The following is a 6,929-nucleotide window of genomic DNA, read 5'->3' as shown; positions in this document are numbered from 1 at the left end:
TATCATCAAAATATCAAACACATATCAAGTTCATATGATTACTTACAACATGACCTCTCTTGTGACCTCAGGAACAAAAGTAACTACTCACAAATGATAATCATGCTCAAGATCAGAGGGCTATTAAATAGCACAATGGATCTGAACATATAATCTTCCACCAAATAAACCATATAGTAATCAACTACAAGATGTAATTAGCACTACTAGTCACCCACAAGTACCAATCTAATGTTCCAGTACAAAGATTGAACACGAGAGATGAAATAGAGTTTGAGAGTGGTGATGTTGAAGATGTTGATGGATATGGCCCTCCCAAAGATGGGGGAGTTGTTGGTAATGATGATGACGATGATTTCCCACTCCGAGAGGGAAGTTCCCCCGGCGGGATCGCTCCGCTTGAGAGCAAAAGTGCTCCTACCAAGTTCCGCCTTGAGACGGCGGCGCTTCGTCCCGAAAGTCCTCTCCTTATTTTTTTCTAGGTCAAAATGACTTATATACCAGAAGAGGGGCACCGGAGGTGGGCTGAGGAGGGCACAACCCATCAGGGCATGATTGGGGGCCCTAGCGCGCCCAGGTGGGTTGTGCCCACCCGGTGGGCCCCCTCTGGTAGTGATTTGCTCCAATAATTATTAAATATTCCATAAAAATCTCCGTGAAGTTTCAACTTATTTGGAGATGTGCAGAATAGGTAACTCTGATGTAGCTTTTTCAGGTCCAGAATTCCAGCTGTCAGTATTCTCCCTCTTTGTGTAAAGCTTGCATATTATGAGAGAAAAGGCATTAGAAATACTCCAAAAAGCATTGTTATTCATAAAAACATTATAAATAACAGTAGGAAAACATGATGCAAAATGGACGAATCATAGCAATTTTGTAGTGATTGTAACAACAGCCACAATGAAGGTAACTTAGCAAAGATCAATATGTGAAAAGCTCGTAGGCATTGGATCGACAATGATAATTGTGTTGGATAATATTCATCATGTAGCAGTCATAACCTAGGGTGACACAGAACTAGCTCAGTTCATCAATATAATGTAGGCATGTATTCCGTATATAGTCATACATGCTTATGGGAAACAACTTGCATGACATCTTTTGTCCTACCCTGCCACGGCAGCGGGGTCCTAATGGAAACTAATGGATATTAAGGCCTCCTTTTAATAGAGAACTAGAACAAAGCATTAGCACTTAGTGAATACATGAACTCCTCAAACTACGGTAATCACCGGAAAGAATCCCAATTATTGTCACCTTGGGGTATGCGGATCATAACTCATAATAGATGTCTACAACTTGCAATATAGGATCAAGAACACACATATTTTCATGAAAACATAATAGGTTCAGATCTGAAATCATGGCACTTGGGCCCTAATGACAAGCATTAAACATAGCAAAGTCATAGCAACATCAATCTCAAAATATAGTGGATAATAGGGATCAAACCCTAACAAAACTAACTCGATTACATGATAAATCTTATCCAACCCATCACCGTCCAGCAAGCCTATGATGGAATTACTCACTCCCGGCAGTGAGCATCATGAAATTGGTGATGGAGGAAGGTTGATGATGATGATAATGATGGCAAAGAATCCCCCTCTCCGGAGCCCCGAACGGACTCCAGATCGCCCCGCCCCCCTCCCCCCCCCCCGATGAAGAACAGGAGGCCGCGGCGGCTCCGTATCGTAAAACGCGATAAATCATTCTCTCTGATTCTTTTCTCCATGAATAGGTATATATAGCGTTAGAATTAGGGCCAGAGGCGGTCCAGGGGGGCCATAAGCCTGGGAGGTGCGCCCTAGGGGGTGGACGCGCCCCCAGGGCTTGTGGCCTCTGGGTGCCCCCCCTTTGGTAACTTCTTGCGCCAATATTTTTTATATATTCCACAAAAATCCTCCATAAATTTTAGGTTAATCCGAGAACTTTGATTTCTACACAAAAATAACACCATGGCAATTCTGCTGAAACCGGTGTCAGTCCGGGTTAGTTCCATTTAAATCATGCAAATTAGAGTCCAAAACAAGGGCAAAAGAGTTTGGAAAAGTAGATATGATGGAAACGTATCAAGGAGTTTCATGAGTCTAGGGAGAACCGCCTACAGAAAGATTATATCAAATACTATGAGTACAATACAAGGTAACTGGTATTACCGTCGCACTTGCACAATTCATATATTCATACCATGAACTAAAATATCTCCGCACCTAATTTCTTCATTGCACGAAACACCCTTTACATTTTAAGCTCATGTTATTTACTTTATTTAGTTATTTAGTAGACATCTTTAAGTCCTCTTTTTGCTAGCATTTTTAGTTTATTGTTTGCCCAGGACAGTAATAGTATTTGTAGAAGCTCAAGCAATACTTCACACAAGACTTGTGACACCTTGTGTGTGACGGAAACACCCCCATAAATACTCTCCTCTGCTCTTTGTTGGGACGATCACTCATTGGGATACTTCTACGGAAGTGCTACACTACCCTGTTTGGTCTGCAGGTACCACCGACAGCTGGAATTCTGGACCTGCAAAAGCTACAACAGAGATAGATATTGTCCACAACTACGAATAACCTGAAAATTTATGGAGAATTATTTTGGAATATATAAAAAAATATTGGTGGAAGAATACCAGAAGTAGGCCCACCAGAGAGTCACAAGCTCAGGGGGCGCCCCCCTAGGGCACGCCTGGTGAGCTTGTGGCTCCACCAGCAGGCCTCTGGGCCCATATTCTCCCATATGATGCTATTTACCCTAGAAAAAAAATCAAAAGAAGACTTTCAGGATGAAGCGTCGCCGTCTCGAGGCGGAACCTGGGCAGGAGCACCTTTGCTCTCCGGCGAAGCGATTCCGCCGGGATACTTCCCTCTGGGAGGGGGAAATCGAATTCATCGACATCACCAATGGACCTCTCATCGTGGGAGGACCAATCTTCATCAACATCTTCACCAGCACCATCTCCTATAAAACCCTAGTTCATCTCTTGTATTCAATCTTTGTCCCAAAACCGCATATTGGTACCTGTGGGTTGCTAGTAGTGTTGATTATATATTGTAGTTGATGCTAGTTGGTTTATTTTGTGGAAGACTATATGTTCAGATCCTTAGGCATATTCAATACACCTCTGATCTTGAACATGAATATGATTTGTGAGTAGTTACTTTTTTTCTTGAGGACATGAGAGAAGTCTTGTTATAAGTAATCATGTGAAGTTGGTATTCATTCGATATTTTGATGATATGTATGTTGTTCTTCCTTTTAGTGGTGTCATGTGAACGTCGACTACATGACACTTCACCATACTTGGGCCTAAGGGAAGGCATTGGGGAGTAATAAGTAGATGATGGGTTGCGAGATTGACAGAAGCTTAAAGTTTATGTGTTACTCCGTAAGGGACTGATTTGGAACCCTATATTTCATGCTACGGTTAGATTTATCTTAATTCTTCTTTCGTAGTTGCAGATGCTTACGAGACGGGGTAATCATAAGAGGGTTGCTTGTTCAAGTAATAGCAACACCCTAGCACCAGCCCACCCACATATCAAATTATCAAAGTAGCGAGCGCGAATCAACTAAACATGATGAACGCGACTAGATGACAATTCCCATGTGTCCTCGAGAATGCTTTGATTACTATAAGAGAACTTTTCGGCTTGTCCTTTGATATAAAAAGGATCGGACCATATTATTGCACCTTTGTTACTATTGTCACTTGTTACTTATTACGAATTACCTTACTACAAAACTATTTGTTACCACTACTTTTAGTACATGCAGAGAATATCTTGCTGAAAATCGCTTATCATTTCCTTCTGCTCCTCGTTGGGTTGGACATGCTTGACAAGAATTCTTGAAGAAGTGTGGCAATCTCTCGTATCATCATCATATGCTTGTCTCTTGCTTCCTTGATTAGCTTGACCACATCTAGGCAGTCCATTTGAATAACAAAGGCTGCCTGGGCTGGCTAGAAGGAACAAGATCATAGTACTTTGGTTGAACTGGGAATCGATCTCGGGACGCCAATGTCAATGGCCTCGCATGTTAACCACTACACCAAATTCAGGGCCTTCTTGTTTCATGACTAACTTTGCCACAACTAAACTTAGGCAAAGTGTGGCTAACAAAATGACCACCACAATGTGGCAAGATTTGGCAAAGAATTAAGCCTATGACATGTGGACCATATAACTAGAAAAGTGTGGCAAAAGCCACAAGTGTGGCAAAAGCCACAAGTGTGGCAATGAACCAAACACATGTCTAAGATGTTGTGGCATAACTAAGGTTAGGCGGGGCAACCTTAGGCTGGGAACCAAACATGCCCTCAATTTTGTTCGTTTCTCCGACAAGAATTTTTGGACGGGGCGATTATTAAGAAACATCCATATTTTACTCTTTCTTTCAGTACAACATTAACATATAGTGGTATTATATACCCAGTGTAAAATGTTTAAATAAAGGAAACATAAATTAAAAAAAGAATTAAAAACCATGAATTTGGGGAAAAACAAAAAATTGAAAATTTCCGTACCAATTGAAAAGAGTTCACGAAAATGGGAAAAGATCACGAAATAAAATAAATCATGATTTAGAAAAAACTAATTTGACAAAAACACAAAATTGAAAAAAGTTCATCAGCCTGAAAAAAGTTCATCCATTTAAAAAAATCACGAATTAAATAAAATTTCATCAATTTCGAATTCCAAAAAGTATCATGATTTTTAAAAAATCCTCAGGGATTTTAAAAATGTTCAAAAATTTGAAAAAGTTCATCAATTTTGATGAAAAGAAGTTCACGATTTTGAAAAAGGCAAAAAATTGAAAATTTTCAATCAATTTGGAAAAAAATCATGAATTCAAAAAAGTTCATCAATTTTTTAATTTAAAAATCATGAATTTGAAAAGGGCTCATCAAATTCTGAAAAAGTACACATATTTGGTAAATGTTCATTGACTTTGATAAAGAAAGTTCATGAATTTTTAAAAAGTTCATTGATTTTTAAAAAAAATCATAGGTTAAAAAATTTATCAATTTGAAAGCGAAAGTTCATGAATTCGAAAACAATTCACTAGATTTTGTAAATAAGTTCACAAATTTCAGAAAAGTTCATTGGTTTTTAAAAGCAATTCATGGATTTAAAAAATCATGAATTTGGAAAAAAGTTAATGTATTTTAGTATAAGAAAAATAGAAAAGAAAAATGAACATCAAAAAAGAGAAAGAAAGAAGAAAAAATAAAACCCTGAGTAAAAACTGATGAAAAATCAGCCAAACAAAAGCCAAAATTAAAATAGAGAGTGGAGTTGCATAGTAAGAAGTGGAATGGAGTATTGTTAGGCACAACAATAGAGCCGTATGAGTTAGATACTGACTTTCGAAGGATTCAGTGAGGTGCGAAGTTTGAATCTCACAACCGCAATATTTTTGAGGGTTAAAAAAGGAAAATGGGTTGCGCTGGTTTGTTGAGTTGCCTTTAACCGGTGCTGAAGGCGCCAAATAGGAATTGGGGGGGGGGGGGGGGTCCATAACGCAACGCGGCGGGAACGAGCAGTCCGGCGATGTCACTGATTCCTACGTTTCAGTTTTTTCCCCTCCAGCGAACCATTCTATATAGGTTTCCGAAAAATCACGCAAGAGAGACGCGCCGGGTGGGCTTTGAAGCCACACTGTCCAAGTGAGGTAACCCATGCCTTACCGCCTAGACTATTGTGCTTCTTGTGTAGAAGTGCTTTTCCGAACAGCTTTATCCAGACTTTTTTAAACCGATTTTTTCCTCACACGTGCAGTTTTTTATTATGAGCATGGCGTGTTTTATACCTAAAGCATGGGATTTTTTACTTAGAGGACAGTAGTTTTATTATCAAGAGCATTGTCATTTTAATAATTAATAACATGGCATTTTTTATTATTAAGAGATGGCACTTTTTGAATTTGGTCATCACATTTTTAATAAAGAGGATGGATTTTTTTTGACTTTTGGTCATGGCATTTTTATAAAGAGGATGGAATTTTTTATATTATAAGAGGATGGGATTTATTATAAAGAGTACATTTTTTATAAAGAGGATGACATCTTTTATTATAAGAGGATGACATTTCTTATAAAGAGTATGACATTTATTACAAAAAAGGATGGCATTTTTTATAAAGAGGATGCCATTTTTTATCATAATAAGATGATGCCATTTTTTTTATTATAGAATGGCATTGTTTGATCATGGCATTTTTCATCATTGCATTTTTTATCATGGCATTGTTTATAAATCCGCCATGCACGATTTATATATGATTGCATTTTCCCCTTTTCTTGTACTAGTTGATATACATGATAAATTTCTTGAGATGTGGTAGTTTATATTACTTTTCTGTCATTTTCCTTTTTCTATGTAATGGGCTGCAAGGCCTAGTAAAAGGCCGGGTTGGACTGGGCTGATTCGTCGTCTTGGGGGTTGCCCTGGCTAATCCCATCGAATGATTGAAATGGGTCTACAACGCATTTTGCGCCATACAGGAGCTCGAATGCACAGGGTAGATGCGCGACTGGGCCAGCCCACCGACGCGAAGGCGCTTGTGTTTCCTATGCGTGACCTAAAATCGCGAGCATTCGATCCCACGACCTCGATCACAGCGGACTCCTGACCGCGAGTCATTAGCCACTCCACCACACATTAGAAGCTGCACGTGAAGGCGCGAAAACGACAAGAACACACAACAGGGTAGAGATTTGGAAAACATGTCTTGAAAATTACGAACAATTTTGAAATGCCGCAATTTTATTTTGATATTCCAAACAGTTTTAGAAAAAATGTGAAAAAATTGCAATTATGTTTTTTATGAAAAACACGAACATTTTTTGAAAAAAATGAACATTATTTGAAACACGCACATTTTTCTTAAATTGTGAACATAATTGGAAAACGTGATTT

The sequence above is a fragment of the Triticum aestivum genome, chromosome 2B (assembly GCF_018294505.1).
Source record: "Triticum aestivum cultivar Chinese Spring chromosome 2B, IWGSC CS RefSeq v2.1, whole genome shotgun sequence".
In the NCBI taxonomy this organism is placed as follows: domain Eukaryota; kingdom Viridiplantae; phylum Streptophyta; class Magnoliopsida; order Poales; family Poaceae; genus Triticum; species Triticum aestivum.
Note: the sequence above shows the minus strand (reverse complement) of the source record.